The sequence below is a fragment of the Xyrauchen texanus genome, chromosome 12, assembly GCF_025860055.1.
Source record: "Xyrauchen texanus isolate HMW12.3.18 chromosome 12, RBS_HiC_50CHRs, whole genome shotgun sequence".
Lineage (NCBI taxonomy): Eukaryota > Metazoa > Chordata > Actinopteri > Cypriniformes > Catostomidae > Xyrauchen > Xyrauchen texanus.
The window spans coordinates 46,632,645-46,653,749 of record NC_068287.1 but is presented as its reverse complement, the minus strand read 5'-3'; the positions used below and the strand labels follow the sequence as shown (position 1 = coordinate 46,653,749).

The 21,105-nt window shown below is 42.8% G+C and overlaps 1 pseudogene; it reads right to left on the bottom strand.

Moving 5' to 3' along the window:
- Nucleotides 1-11,136: 11,136 nt before the first annotated feature.
- On the bottom strand, nucleotides 11,137-20,141 carry LOC127652438 (nuclear factor 7, ovary-like; annotated as a pseudogene).
- Between the last annotated feature and the right edge of the window lie 964 nt (nucleotides 20,142-21,105).

Sequence of the window (21,105 nt, the reverse complement as noted above, 5' to 3'; positions counted from 1 at the left end):
TTTCACTGCTTATAAAAGCTCCAACGTCTGAACTTTACTTTGACTTTCTGAATGTTGTTTTCAATAATGAATAATCATCAGAATCACCAAAGATCTGCTGTCGACTCTGAAACAAAGTTCACAAGAATCCTTTTAGAAAGTCTTTCCCTTTGTACTATACCGATTGTTGATTTCTTTATTGTCCAGAAAAGTGTCCTTATGAACAGAGAGAGAGAAATAATAAGTCAGTCACAGTGGACTTAATGATACTCAGACCCATATAAACGCTCTTATTGTATTAGTAATAAAACTGCTTCATCAGGAACTGATTACAGTGAAATGCAGTTCAGTCGGGGCATTCACACTGATCTAAATATGCAACAAAGATTTTAGCATTCCCCACTGGTATGTCTATATACCTACGTAGAGCTAGTGTCTTGCATTTGCCACCTACAGGAACGATCATGATTTCAAGCTTGTTTACTCTTACTAGGGCAGTTTAGATGGTGCTGGGAAATATAATCGAGCTTGAAATCATGATTGCCAAGGAGACTGCTGATGTCAAGATTTAGTGTAAAAAAAGTACTTTAATATTAATCCGTTTCTCACTCACACTATCATATCACTTCTGAATATGTGGATTAATCCATAGCTGACATCACTGGATTTCCTGTTGCTGACGGCACGCTGCACGAGAGTTTGTTTGTGGCCTGCTTAGGCTGCTTAGCATTGCTTATTTTTATTCTCAAACGTTTATCGTTAAATCCTTTGTCATTTTACCACGTTTTTCCTCTTTTCTACTGTTTCGTCTGCATGTATTTTACCTGTTGCTGCTGGCACCTAGCTAGAGTCTGTGTTTGTAGCCTGCTAGTTTTTTTTTTAGCATCGCTTATATATCTGTTTTCAGCATTTAATCCTAAACATCTGCCATTTTTAAGCGTGCATCGGGTTTTCCCTCGTATTATTCTCTTATCGAGATACAACTGCATGCATTTTTTTCAGCGTGCACCCGTTTTCTTTTCTCCTCTGCAGTACACAGATTATTGCATCGATTTCAAAGCACTGCTTATCATGAACAACAAACTATTTTGTGAGGGATTCACATCAATCTCAAACCCTCACCTCTCAGGAACAACCAACAACATACAATTTGCGGTAAGTCATGGCATCCGCTCATGTTATTTCTTCCTGCATTGCAGGTCACATGTTTACAATAGCCTCCTCTGTCAGCAGTGAGGGATTCACATGTGATAAATGTAAGGAATTAGTCAGGCTAATGGAGAAGTTTAATGAGTTAGAGACTCGCATCTGAACGCTAGTGGAGGTCAGTGAGAAAGAGAAGCTCGTAGATATGGTTTCGGATGCGAGTAGTACAGAGAGCAACATACACAATGTGGTTCCGGCTGTAGAGCCCCTGCAGCAGGGTATTTGGGTGACATCTTGGTGGCATACCTGCTCGGCAAAGAAACACCACTCTCCCATTTCTGTTAGGGTTTCCAATCGATTCTCCCCAGTGATACAACCACTGAGAATCATGTTGAAAGAGCCCTTGTTATTGGTGATTCTATTGTAAGGAAATAGAGACTCCAGCCACTATTGTTAATTGCATTTCGGGGGCCAGAGCATTTGACATCAAATAAAATTTACAAGTGCTGGCTAATGCTAAACATAGATTTTCTAAAACTGTTATCCATGTCGGCACTAACGATGTCCGGCTTCACCAGTCAGAGATCACTAAAGATAATGTTAAAGAATTGTGGGGAAGCCCTGGTCCCCTCCCTGCTCATCGTGGTGACTAGGTTTACAGTAGATTAGTGTCACTGAATGGCTGGATGTCTGAGTGGTGTCTGGAGAATAGAATCAGATACATAGACAGTTGTGAAGAGTTTTTGAGGTAGACATGATCTGCTAAAGAGAGATGGACTTCATCCCTCCAGGGATGGTGCCACTGTCCTCTCTAGTAATTTGGCTCATAGTCTTAATAATGAGAAGCAGACAAACTGGTTAATCCGAACATCTGCTAGCAGCCTTGAGATGTCACATAAACTACAACACATAGACTGTATCACCTAGATATCTCATAGAGACTGTGTCTGTTCCTCGAACTACCAAACACAAAACCCTCACTAAATCCTTTAGAAAAAATGTGATTAAGGTCAAACTTGAACAAAACAAACAAATTAAAAATACACATCATATAAAAAATAGGGCTACTAAACATTAGATCTCTTTCAACCAAAGCACTAATTGTTAATGAAATGATTACAGATCATAGTTTAGATGTGCTATGTTTGACTGAATTCTGGCTTAAACTGGATGAATATATTAGTTTAAATGAATCTACTCCTCCAGGTTATTGTTATAAACATGAGCCTCGTCTGAAGGGTCGAGGAGGAGGTGTTGCTACAATTTACAGTGAAGTTTTTTGTGTTACTCAGAGGACAGGATATAAATGTCTTTTGAACTAATAATGCTTAATGTGACACCGTCAGATATAAATAAAAAATCTCTGTCGTCTTTTGCCCTTGCGTATAGATCACCCGGGCCTTATTCTGATTTCCTTGGTGAGTTTGTTAATTTTTTATCAGATCTTGTAGTTACTGTAGATAGAGCTTTAATTGTTGGTGACTTCAACATTCACATCGATAATGAAAATGATACATTGGGATTAGCATTTATCGATATTCTCAACTCTCTTGGAGTCAGACAAAATGTAACAGGACCAACTCATTGCCATAATCATACGCTAGATTGAATTCTGTCATATGGAGTTGATGTTGATAATATAGAAATTCTGCAGCAGAGCGATGACATCTCGGATCATTACCTCGTCTCTTGTATGCTGCAATCAGCTAATGTCACTCAATCTACACCACGCTATCGTTCAGGTAGAACTATTCTTTCGACCACTAAAGATAGATCTGGAAGAGTATTAGTGAAGCTATCTCATACACTCAATAAACCCCAAAGCCCAGAAGAACTTGATGAAATAACAGAAAATATAAATACAGTCTTCTCTAGCACTCTTGACATTGTCACCCCACTTCGATTAAAGAAAATCAAAGAAATAAGCCCTGCACCATGGTACAATGATCACACTCATGCTCTCAAGAGAGCAGCTCGGAAAATGGGAGCGCATGTTGAAAAAATACAAAATTAGAAGTATTTGGTGCTGCATGGAAGGATAGTGTCTGTAGATACAGATAGGCAGTAAAAGCTGCCAGGTCAGCATATTTTAGTAAACTCATAGAAAAGAACCACAACAATCCTAGATGTTTATTCAGTACTGTGGCTAAATTGGTTAGGAATAAAGCCTCAACAGAACCAGATATCTCACAGCACAAGAGTCATGACTCCATGAATTTCTTTACAGATAAAATTTAAATAATCAGAAATAAAATTGGAATTATGCAATCATCTGTCATAGCACCTCAGAAAACAGTGTCTCATAATTTTCCTCATGTGCAACTTCAATCCTTCTCTGTCATAGGTCATGAAGTGCTAACAAAACTTATCGAAACATCAAAAGCCACAACATGTTCGTTAGATCCTATACCAACTAAGCTCTTAAAAGAGGTATCTCCTGTAATCTCAGAACCTCTTCTTAATCTTATTAACTCCTCGCTATGCTTAGGACATGTCCCAAGAAACTTTAAAATGGCAGTTATCAAACCGCTTATTAAGAAGTAGGGCTGCAACGATTCGTCGACGTTGTCGACAAAAATCGATAATAGAAATAGTCGACAATGAATTTCATTGTCGAAGTTGTCGCCAGACATGTTTTTTTCCGACCGAGGCACCTCTCTTCATTACAATCTCTGCCGAGAGTCCCACATGCGCATTAGCTTCTCTGCTGAGTGATAACATACAGAAATGGCGGGGTCCAACGCAGCAGCTGCGCCGTACTCAAAACATCTAAAGTTTGGGAGCATTTTAGCCTGGATACGGCGAATAAAAAGATTACCTGCATGGTTTGCAAAGCAGTCCTTGCGTATCACGGCAGCACCTCGGTGATGCACCTAACATTTAAAGAGAAAGCACGTCGGACAGTTGAATGAAACGGAGTTTGACTCGCCTCGGTAAGATTTAAATAACATGGAAGCTAATACGCTTTGTTTTGGATATACATTGTACATTTTATAAGCGTATTTTCGGTAAAAAAGAAAAAAAAAGGATTTAACGTTATGCCCGACTGTGCCTGACAAAAGTATTTTAAATTAAATGCATGCAGTCTGAAGAAGAGAGCCACCATGGACCCCTTTCTGCAAAAGAAGCAGACGTGCACCCCACAACAGGCGATAATGAATAAACTGAACAACATAGCCTGAGCCTCATGTTGATTTTAAACTCGGTCTGTCCACCATGACAGGTTTGTGTCCAGGTAGTATCACACAGTCCATGTTTACAACTTAAATTCAGACGACTCTGAAAGCTTATTTTAAAACCGTTAGATTTCATAATGTTGAGACGAGTTGTAAAGTTCTTTTGCAACAGATTGACGACTGAATGTATCTCACAAAATGCACTTAATATTTTTGTTTACTGTTTTATTGCTGCCAATGTGCCTGCCCCTGGTTTACAGGAAGAAAATGTTTACTTGATTTTAATTTATTTTTTCTTATAAAACAAATGTGCCTGTCCTTTATAAAAATGATAGAGTTTCTTTATGTATTTATGTCTATACTGACCTAGCACTGTGCCTAATTGGTTTTAGACAGGGCATTTTTATTTACTTTTAGTATGAATCGGCCTATCAGCAGCAAAGTTCAATAAAATATGCATTTTTCATTAGCAATCTCATGCTAAATTAAAAAAAATAATAATAATTATTCGATTAGTCGACTAATCGTTTCAATAGTCGGTGACTAGTCGACTATTAAAATAGTCGTTAGTTGCAGCCCTATTAAGAAGCCACAACTTGATCCACGATAACTGGCTAATTATAGACTGATTTCAAATCTCCTGTTTGTGTCAAAAATACTAGAAAAGGTAGTATCCTCCCAAATATGTTCATTTCTACAGAGAAATAGTATATACGAAGAATTTCAGTCAGGATTTAGGCCTCATCACAGTACAGAGACTGCACTTATCAGAGTTACAAATGACTCTTATCATCTGATCGTGGCTGCGTTTCTCTTCTAGTGCTTTTACATCTTAGTGCTGCATTCGACACAATGATGATTCATTGACATAATAGACATTACAGTCTTATCTTCTGTTAATGCCTGACTTTCTGTAAAGCTGCTTTGAAATGATGCGTATTGTGAAAGGCGTTTTACAAATAAAATTGACTTTTGGATTACTTTTATGCTGCCTTTGTGCTTTTTTGAGCTTCAAAGTTCTAGTAACAATTCACTTGCATTGTATGGACCTACAGAGCTGAAATATTCTTAATTTGTGTTCAGCAGAAAAAGGAAAAGTCATACACGCTTGGGATTGCATCAGGGTGAATAAATGATGAGAGAATTTTCATTTTTGGGTGAACTGTCTCTTTAAATGTTTACTTCACAAAGATTAGTTTATTAATGATTTAGGAAATTCATACAGATCCAGCGGACTAAAATGAACAACTGAAACTTACAGAAAAACTGTGAAAATGAATGAAAACTAATTTGGAAAAACAAATTAAATATAAAATCTTAATTGAAAAAACTAAACTATAAGAACACTGGTTATACTGGGCATATATATATATATATATATATATATATATATATATATATATATATATATATATATATATATATATATATATATATATATATAATGTAAAGATTTAAAGCAAATAATTCCATGTATTGTGGTTTGTTTCACACAAAGTTATCGTTAAAGACTTTGAATGAAACACACAGCTCATACAGACTACTCTAACATTATTTAATTATGCTTTATTTGTCCTTTTCTGGAGCTTTAAGACGTTCTCAATATACGATAACAGATGTGCTCTACAGTCTGAATCAAATCACTGCTGTTTAAGAAGATAAAATCAAAAGTATTACATAAAAGTGTGCAAATTACAGCATAAAATATGCAGATTACAAAATATGTTACATATTTACACAAACAAACAGTAGAAGAATGAACTTGCCTTCTTTGTTGGCGGGAATCGCTGAAACGCTGTTTCTTCTTCTCTGTTTTGTTTTGGCGGGCCGCAAACAACGTTTAAAGGCGCATACCGCCACCTGCTGTACAGAGTGTGTATCACCATGTCTTCTTCTTCTTTTCGTTTTTCGGCGGATCGCAAACAAAAGCTTTTTTTGTGCAAGCAAATCAGCACCCTCATTTCCTTCCAGGCCCTCATGAAATACTTATTTCTTACATATAAACATACTTTGTTACCCACTTCATTCGTTTGCCATTCTCTCTTCTTCTCTAATATATTAATATCTATTTCAGTCGGTGGATAAACCCATGGTGGAATATTACTTGGGGATGTGAGTGAACTTTATAGTCTCCATATTCACCAACTCTTCCTATCGATATCCATCTAAATCCACTTCTCTTAAAGGGATACTCCAGCTGTGGGAAGATGAATGTGTATTTAATAGTGGTCATTTATGTAGTAGAAATGTGAAATAAGTTTCGAATTTGAAGCATTCTAGACTGAGAAAAGGCAAAAAATGTATTTTTTACTCATGTGGCTGAAAGACAACAACTCCCAGAATGCACTTGCTTTGCCGCACTTACGAGGCCACTCCCAAACCACGCCTACCGGTTACAGGCGGCGGCAGTATCTGAAAAATTGAGTTGAGTTGAGTGAGTTGTTCGATAAATTTCCATCGAAATGGTGCTAAATTGCATTGTACCGGATGTACAAAAAAACAGGAAAGGAGAAGAATTAAGTTTCCATCATTTTCCGTTAAAAGATTTGGAGCGATGTAAACAGTGGCTGCGGCTATCTATCAACCATCCGAAGTTTGGTGAGGACACCGATATGGAAAACCTGAAAACCCGAAGGATTTGCAGTCGTCATTTCAAGCAGGAAGACTATGAACCGAATGTCCTTCGAATGAAGAGAACCACTCTGAAGGACACTGCAATACCATCAATATTCACCTTCCCCGATGACCTAACAGCCTGGGCCATCTGGTACTAAACGCATTCGTCTAGAGGTAAGACTATCAACTAATAGCGTACTCTATTTCTGATCACACAGTAGCCTAGCCTATAATGTTTTAACTTTAGTTGTTTGCAGTAAAACAGCAAATTTTAGTTCAGATTTTATATTTCCTATCATTTACAGGACAAGCACGATTTAACCAAGTCTTCTGCAAGAGATCCAAACAGTGGGTCTTGAAGAAAATCTTCACACCACACACCACCCAGTTTATAGACACACTCATCAAGAGGGTCATGGATAGAAGACTGAACCCAAACATTCAATTTACAGTGCCAACCTCATCACTTACACTGCCACAGCCTGCGCTGCCACCCAACATTGCACCAGTCCCAAAACCATCAAAGGAAGCTGCCACAGCTTCTTTCCAGAGCCGCTTCTAAAACCGGCTTACCATAGCACCTACAGTAAAATCAGATTCTGCCTCAGCTGTTTATATTTCATTATTTATTTTTTGCCTGCTTTGTTTCTATATATTGTGCAAAATATATTTTTTGTTTTCTATCTCTTTATTTATTTTAACTTGTACCTTTGAATATGGTAGAAATGCTTTGTTGTGAATATTAAAACAAAAAAAATTGTTCATCTTACCCTGTACTCCAGTGTACAATAAAGTTGTACACTTGCTGAGCGAGGCTGAATGGTTACTGTCACTGATTTTGCTGTAATTACTTACTGTAGACATATAAGACCTGGATTATTTCCCTTCTTGGAATTGATTTTGAATTAAAGATAACTTTACTAAAGTTAGGAAAAGTTAGCCTAATGTATATAACACAACTTAGACTTTCAGCGATAAAAAAATTGAACTCCCAATTGAAATCAATATTTCTCTAAGCTAATACATACTCTAGCAACACTAAAGATTTATAAGAAGAACCACAACCAGTGTCAATTATAACTTTTATTGAAAAAAATAATTAATAGTAACACTTTTACATTCAAAGCTCTTCCAGAGCTTCAGCTGTTTCCTGATATCCACTGTATTGCCCCTCAGGAGCTGGATATCTCCGTCTGATATCCTGGACAACACAGGTGGGCAAAACGATACGATAGCCTTTACCAAGTCTCTCGCCTTGCAGGACCCATTCCATGAAGTGACGGTAAGCTGGTAACACAACGTTAGTAATGCGAACTATTTGCACATACAGTATGTGCGCATACATGAAAATATAACAATAGCTCAGCTGACTACGCTGGAACAACATTGATTATGCCGGTGTCCAAACTCTGTACATTACGTCTTAGTAACAAAAAGAACTACAAAACAAATACTCACTTTACACTAAGCCGTCCATTTGTCCCTGCAGGCTTTGGCAGGCGTTTCCAATTTATCTCTGGGATCCTGAAATAAGTTTCCAGGACCCCCTGTCCATGTGTGGTACAAAACTTGGGTGCTCAGTTACACATGCTAGCGGTGCAGTTTCATCAGCGGATTCAGCGATCTCATGCAGAAGAAAATGGCATCGCTGAAATTAGCGACAGCAATAGGACTCTCTCTCTCCGACAGCGTAGAAGCACCACCAGTTCGCCAGCTGCTCCGCCGCCTCTTGTTCCTCCATCTCCCACAACTGTTTGTCGCTGTATTATGGCTCAGTATAGGTAGCCGCGAGCATCCGATTCACACAAAAGATCTTCGAAATCCCCATCTGTCATTACTTCAAAACTTTCTTCCGCCATCGTGATTAGACTATTATACAAAAGTTTTACAGAGCAAGAGCCTGTTAGCTTAGCTTAAAGATGGCTGACACTATCTTTACATTCTATGAGTAAGATCCCGCCTCATATGGGCGTGGTGAAAACATGCGGAACTAGCTACTAATACTGGCTGTAGTTTAAAGCCTCTTGTCCAAAAATCCTCCGATGACGCAAAATGACGATTTTTGCGTCATCGGAGGATTTTTTCCAGACTAAAAATGAAATTTTCTCTCATATCATGGGGATATGAGGGGGGGAAGCAGGGTAATTCTAAAATACTACTGGTTTTCTACTGATACAAAGCTTAATGCTAAATCCTGGAGTATCCCTTTAAATTTGCCATATTCCCAACAGTTCTTCCTAATCCAGAGCTCCAATGATATTTCACCCTCTGCTGTTAGAACAGCATTAATGTCTCCAATACAGAGCAGTAGAGCATTAAACTGTAATCTGTCTATATTTAATAGTATTGTTTTACCTGCTGCTCCATAGACTATACATCCATAATCAATTGTTGAACTCATAATAGCTCTGTATATATCAATTAATGACTGCTTATCAGCCCCTCCAATCATATCCAGCCACTGCTCTTAGTCATTTTATTATTATTATTTTGCATTTTGTTTCTACATGTTTAATATGCACTTTCCATGTGTGTTTATCATCTAGCCATAGTCCTAAATCCTTAAACTCAGACACCCTCTCCACTGGCTTCCCATATAGTGTCAGCTTCTCAACATCAATGTTTTGCTTATTAGTAAATATCATATACATTTATTCATTTGGCAGACGTTTTTATCCAAAGCGATTTACAAAAGAGGAAAACATCAGCTGAATCATCTTAAGGAGACAGTGGTACAAAAAGTGCCATATTACAAAGTTTCACTATCATCAGAATAGAATACAAAACAGATTTAAGTGCATTTTTTTATTGTATTTTTTTAGTGACTGGTTAAGTGCTCTTGGAAAAGATGTGTTTTTAGCCATTTTTTGAAGATAGAGAGTGAGTCAGCTTCACGGATTGAGTTGGGAAGGTAATTCCACCAAAGTGGTATGATGAAACTGAAAGTCTGGGAAAGTGTTTTGGTGCATCTTTGTTTTGGTACGACAAGGCGACGTTCCTTAGCCGACCACAGGCTTCTGGTGGGAACTTAGCAACATAAATGTTTTTAGGTATGCTGGAGCAGACCCAGTGACTGTTTTGTATGCCAGCATCAGGGCCTTGAATTTAGTGCATGCATGAACCAGCAGCCAGTGAAGAGAGACAAAGAGTGGTGTAACATGTTCTCTTAGGTTCATTAAAGACCAGACGTGCTGCTGCATGCTGGATCATTTGGAGAGGTCTAATAGCACATGCAGGAAGGCCTGCAATGAGAGAGTTACTGTAGTCCATTCTAGTCATGACAAGTGACTGAACAAGTTGTGTGGCATGTACAGAGAGGAAAGGTCTTATCTTCCTAATATTGTAGAGTGTAAGTCTACAGACCAAGTCTTTGAGATGTGGTCGGTGAAATTTAGCTTATTATCAATGGTTACCCCAAGATTTCTGACCGTTTTGGAAGGCGACACTGTAGTTGGAGCCAGCGGTATTCAAGGACATTTTCAAAATGCAGAACAGTCTGACAATTACTATTATTTAAATCAAAAGGTACAAATTTATTTTTGGCATCTCAAAGAATGTAAGGGGGCATGTGCACCCTCAGTCTGAAAGGTTGTGACACCTCTGATGGGAATCATTGTAAAATATACCGAAACAAGCGATCAAGACAGAGAACAACGACCATTTTAAGTGTTATTTGGAGTCAAAATGAGTTCAGGCTCAGATTTGAGTTGCAGTTGTTGGTTGTCAAAACAACTCTAAATAAGTTCATGATATCAATGTAAGTGTGACTAAGGCAGGCAGAGAATGCGGATCTAAGTGCAGCTTTTATTAATAAAAACAGGAAAACTCAGGACAAAGGAAACCTGGCACAGAGCATCATAACACATGCAAGAACTAACACTGGAAACAGGGAAATCAAGGACTTCAATACATAAAGGAACAAACAAGGGAATGAGGAACACCTGGGGAAACAATCAGGGAATGAGAACTAATCAGGGTAAAACCAATCATAAAATTAAACTACAAAAGGACTACAAAAACCAAACAGGAAACAGGAACTAAACTAAACTTCAACATAAAAGCACAAAAACAAAAGACAACAGAGAACATGACAGAGCCCCCGCTTTAGGGAGCGGATTCCAGACGCTCCAAAAAGAAAAAAAAAGAAAAAGAAAAAACAAATTGTCCAAGGGGGCACAAGGGGCAAACAGGCAGTCCAACGTCACGGGGACTGGGGGACAGGGAGTCCAACGGACAGGGACGGGGGCCTGGGGCGAGGCCACAGGATGGGATCAGGGTCAAGGGGCCTGAGAGGAGGCCACAGGACAGGGACGGGGGGCCTGGGAGGCCTATCAATACCAGATAAACAGCTTGTAAATCATACATACCACATTTTTTACATTTAGATATTTAAGTGATGGATAGGTTTAGGGGATAGAAAATACAGTTTGTACAGTATAAAAATCATTATGGAAATTCCCATAAAACATGGAAAACCAACATTGCGTGTGTGTGGACCCCCGAAAGTAGCAGTGTCCACCCGCTAGCCACCCCAAATATAAAACTCTAGTTCTGCAAAAAACAACAAAAGACAACTGAATGAAGAGATCGGGTGGACAAATGTGTGAAAATGATTGTAAAATCCTGTAATTGTACACTGTATTCTGGATCTTCAATCGCCCCTTTATGAGACGGAGCTGGTTAGATTAAAGGTTCAGTGAGTTACTGGTAGTTAAGATGAGAGTAAACTGGTAAAGATGAAGTGTGGAGCAAATATCAAACATATGATCACATTTAATTGATTTCTATGAACTTACAAATGACAAAAATCATGTTAAGAAAACTCACTCATATGCCTGATGAGATCATTCAATCTTATCTGTTGAGTTTTTGTAGACTATGTTGAGTTACTGTATTATTGACATATTTAACCTTTGGAAATCTAAATGTTCTAAGATTGCATCAATGACTAAATACTTGTGAGATGTTCAGTAAGCAGGATCAGATATTACTGTGAATTTAACTGGTAAAATCCTCAGAGGAGTGACATCATCATAACTCCAGAAGAATGGCAAGAGTGTGTGTGTAAATGTGTGTGTGAATGTGTGTAGATGTGTGTTAGTTACAGGATCAGAGAATGACACTTTTCCTCCGTCATAATCCAGATGAACTCTCACACGCTCAAAATTTTGTGTGACAATAAACGCAGCGGAGGAAAACCCTGTGTTCCCCACACCCCAGACATCAGTTTTAAAGAAAACATTTCCCTTCCTCGGGTTTGATGCTGTAGTTACTCCAAGCCTCCAGTCTATATTGTCTTTAACCTCCACATCCCAGCAGTGTGTTCCTGAGTTAAACCCCTCTGAACCCAGAACACACAGATCACAGTTAATTCTCTCTGGATTATCAGGTAATATTTGACTGTTATATCTGAATCTCACACTGGTCAGATCATCAGACAGGATCAGATTTGGATATGCAGTGTTTGGATCCAGAATCACAGGAGCTGATGAGAGAAAACAATCAACAGATGTTCATATAATCATCAAGAGTGAATCATATACAGATTATTATGAATTATGAACACTTGTCATATTGATGAAACACTATCAGATATTGTCAGTGTTGTTATTAGTTACACACTCATGTTTTATTATCAGTGTTTAACAGTGAATCACAACACAAACATTAAAAGTGTGTATAGTGTATATTATTGTCATGTTTATAATGGAGGACACACTTTGTTTTTCAGATCAGTTTTGTGTAAATATTCAAATGTCACACTCTCAGTGTGCGAGCAGAGATGTTTTGTGGACTCACTCTTGTGGACAATGTCTTGCATCTTCTTCCAGACTCTGAATGTCAGGTTGCCCAAGTAATGTGGCACATGAATGAAAGCTCCAGAAGTCATCTGTGGATCCGGCTGTGAGATCTGGACTCTGGAAGAACATTCAGGAGTCAGTACTGCAGTGACTTTGACTTCACAACCATAGAGAGGAGACACTATTACTGAAGGCAGACGAGGAGTGGGGATCTAGCTGCGGTTTATTGAAAATAACAAGACAAACAAGACTGGAACAAACAAAACATGCACGAGGGAAACAAAAGATATAAACAAGGGAAAACATCCACGACGGGCTCAGGCAGGAACACATACCAGAATCTACCAGACATTACATTTACATTTGGCAGACGCTTTTATCCAAAGTGACTTACAGTGCACTTATTACAGGGACAATCCCCTGGAGCAACCTGGAGTTAAGTGCCTTCCTCAAGGGTCCAACAGTGGCATCTTGGTGGTGCTGGGGCTTGAACCCCCAACCTTCTGGTCAGAAACCCTGAGCCTCAACCACTGAGCCACCACTGCCCCTTTACATTTAAACATTTAACGACCGACTACTGAATGGAGAAACAACAGGGTTGAAATACACAAGGATAATGATGATTAAATGACATACAGGTGAGAACAATGAATGACTGGCAGTGATGAGGGCAGGGAATTATGAGAAGTGTAGTTTATGACAGGTGACAAGTGAAACACAGGGCAGACAACAGGGGATCGTGACATAACCCCCCCTCTAAGGAGCGGATTCCAGACGCTCCTAAAAAGAAAAATACCCACACAAACAAAAACAAAATAGTCCAAGGAGTGAAGGGGGGGCAAGCAGACCAAGGAGGGCACAAGGGGCAAACAGACAGTCCAAGGGGGGGGGCACAAGGGGCAGACAGGCAGTCTAAAAGGGCCACAAGACAGGGAATGGGTCAGGAGGCCTGGGAGCCGGCCACAGGGTAGGGTCTGGGTCTGGAGGCCTGGGAGTCGGCCACAGGAGAAGTTCAGGTGGCGGAGCCATGGGGGGCAGAGCCGTGGAAGACTCAGGTGGCAGAGCCATGGAAGGCTCAGGAGGCAGAGCCGTAGAAGGTTCCGGAGACAGGGCCATGGTAGGCGGAGTCATGGAGAATTCTGGGGGCCGAGCCGTGGAAGGTGGAGTCAAGGAAGGCTCAGGAGGCTGAACCATAGAAGGCTCTGGAGACGGAGACGTGGAAGGTGGAGCCATGGGAGGCAGAGCCGTGGAAGGCTCAGGAGCCGATGCTGTAGAAGGCTCTGGAGGCGGAGCCGAGGGAGGCGGCACCGTAGAAGGCTCTGGAGGCGGAGCCGTGGAAAGCTTTGGAGGCGTAGCCGAGGGAGGCTCTGGAGGCGGAGACGGCAGAGGCTCGGGAGGTGGAGCCGTGGAAGGCTCAGGAGGTGGCGCTGTAGAAGGCTCTGGAGGCGGAGCTGTGGAAAGCTTTGGAGGCGGAGCCGTGAGAGGCTCAGGAGTCGGAGCCGTGGGAGGCTCAGGAGGCTGAGCCGTGGTAGGAGAAGCCTTTCCTCTTCTCCTCTGGGCGGACGAAGCTGGCAACGCTGGCTCTGGGACGGGTGAGACTTCCAGCGCGTCGGCTGTGGCTGGTGTGGGCATTGGCTCGTTGGCCGTGGCAGGCGTGAAGGGACGAGCCATGGAAGGCTGGGGGGTGACCACTGTGGGAGGAGAGGTAAGGCCCTCTTCTTCTACGCCCACAGTGAACGGTGAGCAGCAAACTTGCAGTGTCTCTTCCACAAAGTTGAGGACCGACTCACCGGTGGCAACAGCTCCCTTAGAGAACTGTGGAGACTTGCCCTGAAGAACACCACCAGGGAGTATTCTGGGAAGTCCGCTACATTTGCCAGCTCCAGAAAGTCGCGAATTTGATCCTCCACTGGTTGGTCCTCTTGCTTGATGCATATAAGTCTATAGTTCGCCTGTTGAACCGCTAGATCTATTATGGTCGGTTGTTCTATTACGAAGGCAGACGAGGAGTGGGAATCTAGATGCGGTTTATTGACAAACAAGACTGGAACAAACAAAACATCCACGAGGGGAAACAAAAGATATAAACAAGAGAAAACATCCACGACAGGAACACATACCAGAATCTACCAGACATTAACATTTATAACATACAGGTGAGAACAATGAATGACTGGCAGTGATGAGGGCAGGGAATTATGGGAAGTGTAGTTTATGACAGGTGACAAGTGAAACACAGGGCAGACAACAGGGGACCGTGAAAGACACTTACCTTTCCATTGTCACATTAAAGTTCTGCAAAAGACAAAAAAAACACTTGATGAGCTCCTCAAATGATCAATAAGAGCAGAAATCAATGATGAGAGTTTGACTGTCACCTTTAGAAATGAGACATCGTCATTGGCTTTCATCATTTCCTCCATGTCTTTGATTGTGTGTGAAAGAGCTGAGATGTGTGTGTTCATCTCCTCAAGCTTCTTCTTCATCATCTGACTCTTCTGCTCCTCTTCCTCTCTCAGTTCAGTGATTGTAGCTTCTTCTTCATGTCGGAGAAACTCATGAAGCTTCTTAAACTGCTCTTTAATCTGACGCTCTGTGTGCTCAGCTTGAGTCTGAAATCACATCAAATTCACTTCAATCAGCTCTGCATTCACACACATCACATCATTTATCAGCAAATGTGTTTGATTGTTGATTCTGTATCCTCACCTTGATGTGTCGCACTGATTTATCACACTCTCCTTTCATGTTTTCTGTGTGTTTGAGTTTCTCTTGTAAAGACTTCAGTGCTGTATTGAGTTCCTCCTGAAATTTAACAAAGTGAAAATCTGTGAAAGTCCAGAATCTGAGAGATAATAATGTCCATGGATTAATGACACAATGTGATATTTATTATTTCTGTACAAATCTGTTAAATTAGTCAAGGACATTTTCAAAATGCAGAACATTCTGACAATTACTATTATTTAAATCAAAAGGTACAAATTCATTTTTGGCATCTCAAAGAATGTAAGGGGCATGTGCACCCTCAGTCTGAAAGGTCGTGACACCTCTGATGGGAATCATTGTAAAATATACCGAAACAAGCAATCAAGATGGAGAACAACAACCATTTTAAGTGTTATTTGGAGTCAAAATGAGTTCAGGCTCAGATTTGAGTTGCAGTTGTTGGTTGTCAAAACAACTCTAAATAAGTTCATGATATCAATGTAAGTGTGACTAAGGCAGGCAGAGAATGCGGATCTAAGTGCAGCTTTTATTAATAAAAACAGGAAAACTCAGGACAAAGAAAAACAAAGGAAACCTGGCACAGAGCATCATAACACATGCAAGAACTAACACTGGAAACAGGGAAATCAAGGACTTCAATACATAAAGGAACAAACAAGGGAATGAGGAACACCTGGGGAAACAATCAGGGAATGAGAACTAATCAGGGTAAAACCAATCATAAAATTAAACTACAAAAGGACTACAAAAACCAAACAGGAAACAGGAACTAAACTAAACTTCAACATAAAAGCACAAAAACAAAGACAACAAAGAACATGACAGAGCTCCGCTTTAGGGGCAGTTCCAGACGCTCCAAAAGAGAGAAAAAAAAGAAAAAACAAATGGTCCAAGGGGGCACAAGGGGCAAACAGGCAGTCCAAGGGGGCACAAGGGGCAAACAGGCAGTCCAAGGGGGCACAAGGGGCAAACAGGCAGTCCAAGGGGGCACAAGGGGCAGACAGGCAGTCCAACGGACGGGGACTGGGTACAGGGAGTCTAACGGACAGGAACAGGGTCAGGGGGCCTGGGAGGAGGCCACAGGACGGGAACAGGGACAGGGGGCCTGGGAGGAGGCCACAGGACTGGAACTAGGTCAGGAGGCCTGGGAGGAGGCCACAGGACAGGGACTGGGTCGGGAGGCCAGGGAGGCTCGGGAGGCGGAGACATGGAAGGCAGTGCTGTGGAAGGCAGAGCCCTGGGAGGCCCGGAAGAGCGGAGCCATGGAAGGTGGAGCTGTGGAAGGCTCAGGGGCGGAGCTTTGCAAGGATCTGGGGGCGGAGCTGTGGAAGGATCTGGGGCAGAGCCGTGGAAGGCAGAGCTCTGGAAAGCTCAGGGGCGGAGCCGTGGAAGGCAGATTCATGGAAGGCTGTGTGGGCGGAGTGGTGGAAGGCCCGAGAGACGGATCCATGGAAGGCAGAGCTGTGGAAGGCTCAGGGAGCCGGAGTCAGTGGAAGGCAGAGCTGTGGAAGGCAGATTCATGGAAGGCTGTGTGGGCAGAGTGGTGGAAGGCCCGGAGACGGAGTCATGGAAGGCAGAGCTGTGGAAAGCTCAGGGGCGGAGCAGTGGAAGGCAGTGTGGGCGGAGTGTTTGAAGGTGGAGCCCTGGGAGGCTCGGGAGGCGGAGCCCTGGGAGGCGGAGCCGTGGAAGACGAAGCCGTGGAAGACGAAGCCATGGAAGACGAAGCCATGGAAGACTCTGGGGGCAGAGCCATGGAAGGCTCAGGAGGCGGATCCGTAGAAGGCCCTGGAGACGGAGCCGTGGAAGGCTCGGGAGGAAGAGGCGTCGAAGTCTCGAGAGGCGGAGCCCTGGGAGGCTCGAGAGGCAGAGCCCTGGATTACTCGGGAGGTGCTGGCTCTGGGACGGTCGAGGCTAAAGGCTCTGGCTCGCCGACCATGGCAGGCGTGGGCTCTGGCTCGATGACCGTGGCAGGCGTGGGCTCTGGCTCGACGACCGTGGCAGGCGGAGACTGGGGAGCAAAAGCCTTTCCTCTTCTCCTCATCCTGGAAGGAGGCCACAGGACAGGGACCGGGTCAGGAGGCCTGGGAGGTGGCCACAGGACGGGAACCGGGTCAGGAGGCCTGGGAAGAGGCCACAGGACGGGAACTGGGTCAGGAGGCCTGGGAGGAGGTCACAGGACTCTGGAGGCCTGGGAGGAGGCCACAGGACAGGGACTGGGTCGGGAGGTCAGGGAGGCTCGGGAGGCGGAGCCATGGAAGGCAGTGCTGTGGAAGGCGGAGCCCTGGGAGGCCCGGAAGACAGAGCCATGGAAGGCGGAGCTGTGGAAGGCTCAGGGGGCGGAGCCGTGGAAGGATCTGGGGTGGAGCCGTGGAAGGCAGAGCTCTGGAAGGCTCAGGGGGCGGAGCCGTGGAAGGATCTGGGGTGGAGCCGTGGAAGGCAGAGCTCTGGAAAGCTCAGGGGGCAGAGCCGTGGAAGGCAGATTCATGGAAGGCTGTGTGGGCGGAGTGGTGGAAGGCCCGAGAGACGGAGCCATGGAAGGCGGAGCTGTGGAAGGCTCAGGGGGCGGAGCCGTGTAAGGCCCGGGAAAGGGAGCCATGGAAGGCAGTGCTGTGTGGGCGGAGTGGTGGAAGGCCCGGGAGACGGATCCATGGAAGGCAGAGCTGTGGAAGGCTCAGGGAGCGGAGTCGTGGAAGGCGGAGCCATGGAAGGCAGATTCATGGAAGGCTGTGTGGGCGGAGTGGTGGAAGGCCCGGGAGACAGAGCTATGGAAGGCAGAGCTCTGTGGAAAGCTCAGGGGCGGAGCCGTGGAAGGCAGTGTGGGCGGAGTGTTGGAAGGTGGAGCCCTGGGAAGCTTCGGGAGGCGGAGCCCTGGGAGACGGAGCAGTGGAAGACGAAGCCGTGGAAGACGAAGCCGTGGAAGACGAAGCCGTGGAGAACTCTGGGGGCAGAGCCATGGAAGGCTCAGGAGGCAGATCCGAAGAAGGCTCTGGAGACGGAGCCATGGAAGGCGGAGCCATGGAAGGCTCAGTAGGCGGAGCCGTGGAAGGCCCTGAAGGGCTCTGGCTCGACGACCGTGGCAGGCGTGGGCTCTGGCTCGACGACCGTGGCAGGCGTGGGCTCTGGCTCGACGACCGTGGCAGGCGTGGGCTCTGGCTCGACGACCGTGGCAGGCGTGGGCTCTGGCTCGCTGACCGTGGCAGGCGGAGACTGGGGAGCAAAAGCCTTTCCTCTTCTCCTCATCCTCCGGGCGGAAGAAGCTGGCAACACTGGCTCTGGGACGGACGGAAGAGCTTCACATTTCTGTCTTTCATCCCTCCAAAAATACCCCATTAACTTCCATTGTAAATGTCTCACAGTAACAGATTTGTGCCTGTTTTTTAAGAAAAGGAGGGACGAGTCATTTTTTTTTTTTGGTGGTAGTCAACATTAAGGCACAAATGCTCTTGATTGATCTTCTATTAAACTGGGAATATTCTTTCAACAGTTACTAAAGGGTGCGTTGCATTTAGAAGTGATCATCCCTATGGCCTATTCCCTTTTAAGACTTTACCTGCCACTGTGAGAGCTTCAGAGGGCTGAATGGGGCTCAAAAATAACATTTGTGACTTTCTAAGAAATTTTATTTCAAAATGTATTTTGAATGACCTCACAGTTTGGCATAATTGTTCTCCCTTCGAAGTGCCCTGAGAAGGCATCATTTATACCGTTTTGAACAGTTTCACAAAATATTTTAATAATATCACAATTAGATGAAGAGGTTCAAATGATCTAAGTAGACCGTTCTGCTTTTTCCATTAAAACAGACCCCTGAGCTCTCATCTCCACCTCTAGAAGATATCAGAAAACATTCATTTTCTATTGGAGCAACAGAAATCACAGACACTATGACTTTCAATGGTACAGATGTCTAATGAAGGACCTGTAGGGGCTGAAACATCATGAGGTTTAAATCCCATAAAGTTGACTTTGTTTTATTTTTATCATAAAGAGTGAATGCTTGTACCGATAAATATATGTGTAGATAAATTACATACATGTTTTTCCTTAATATGACTCAAGAGAAGTTTATCGTACCTTGTAAGATGAAATAACTTCACTGATGGGTCTGAATTTATGATTGACGTGTTTCTCTGAATCTCTGCACACGAAACACACCGGCTGTTTATCATCCAGACAGAAGAGTTAGAGTTTCTCTCTGTGTAAACTGCAGATCTCCTTCTCATTTCTCTCCTTCTCATTTCTTTCCTTCACAAACAACTCACATAAATTCTTCAATGCCAGATTACGAGGAGGTTTTTTTCTTGAATATCTCCTGCAGACAGGACACTCCTGAGTTCTCTTGGTTTTCCAGAACTGTTGAAGACACTCTTTACACACACTGTGACTACACGACAGAAGAACAGGATTCTTGTAGATTTCAAAGCACACGGGACAAGAATGTTCTTCCACAGAGAGAGAATCCATTTTCACTGTTTATAAAAGCTCCAACGATCTGAACTTTACTTTCACTTTCTGAATGTTGCTTTCAATAATGAATAATCATCAGAATCAGCAAAGATCTGCTGTCGACTCTGAAACAAACTTCACAAGAATCCTTTTGAAAGTGTTTCCCTTCGTTTAGAACTGATCACTGATTCCTTTTTTGATTTTGTCCAAATATTCACAGAACAGTCAGTAAAGAGAGGAAATAAGAACTTCCTGGTTAGTGTTGTATGAGGGTGGAGTTTCTGTGTCTTTGTGATCTCTGAATCAATCTTGGGTTCTTTGATTCTTTGCCTGTATCATTTGACTCTGAGCACTGGATCATCATTTTGTTTATAGATTTTTATCTGACGTCTGACATAAAATCTTAAAAACCTTCAGCACATGGAGCATCTGTTGTGAATGAATTAGAATAATGATAGTCATAAATAGTGCTAAGTAGTGATAACAGAAATGTAGTATAATTTGCCACTGATATTATTCTGTTCAGCATTAAGACTACAGATCCCCAAACAAATGAGTAAGACTATATTTCCCACTATGCTTTGTTAAGTTAAAAAGAGTTTGCGAGAATGTGGGGAAGGGTTAATGAATCAGTCTAGAGATTCAGTAATGATGGCTCCAGAACAAACCATTACATCCATTAAGGGAAACAGGAACAACAACTGACCAAGACTGAGCAAACACAAGGACATTATAAACACTCTGGCAAACAAGGTAAACTAAATACAGCTGGGAACAATCAGAGAAGGAACAGAGATACAAGAAGTTAAACACAAAACTTCAAACTAAAAGTCACTAAACTCCTAGCAACATCTGGTGGCCACTAGGGCAAAAGTCTCAGGTGTTACATAGCCCCCCTCTAAGGAGGTAGGACTTCTGGCACTCCTAAACATAACACAAAAAAATGTGTTCATGGGAGGACCAGGACATTATGGAACCGGCATTCCAAGAAAGCACAGGGGAAACGAGAGGGGCTGAAGGCCACAAGTGAACCCAGAGAGAGACAACCGGAAGGCAAGACAGCCCAGGTGGCCAAGCTATAAGCATCGATCAGAGGATTATGGCCCAACTACCATGTACAACGTGTACCGCATATCGGCTAGACAATATGACCCTTTGGACTCATACTTCCAAACACAACTCAAGCCAAGTTGATTGTGTAGCAACTCTGT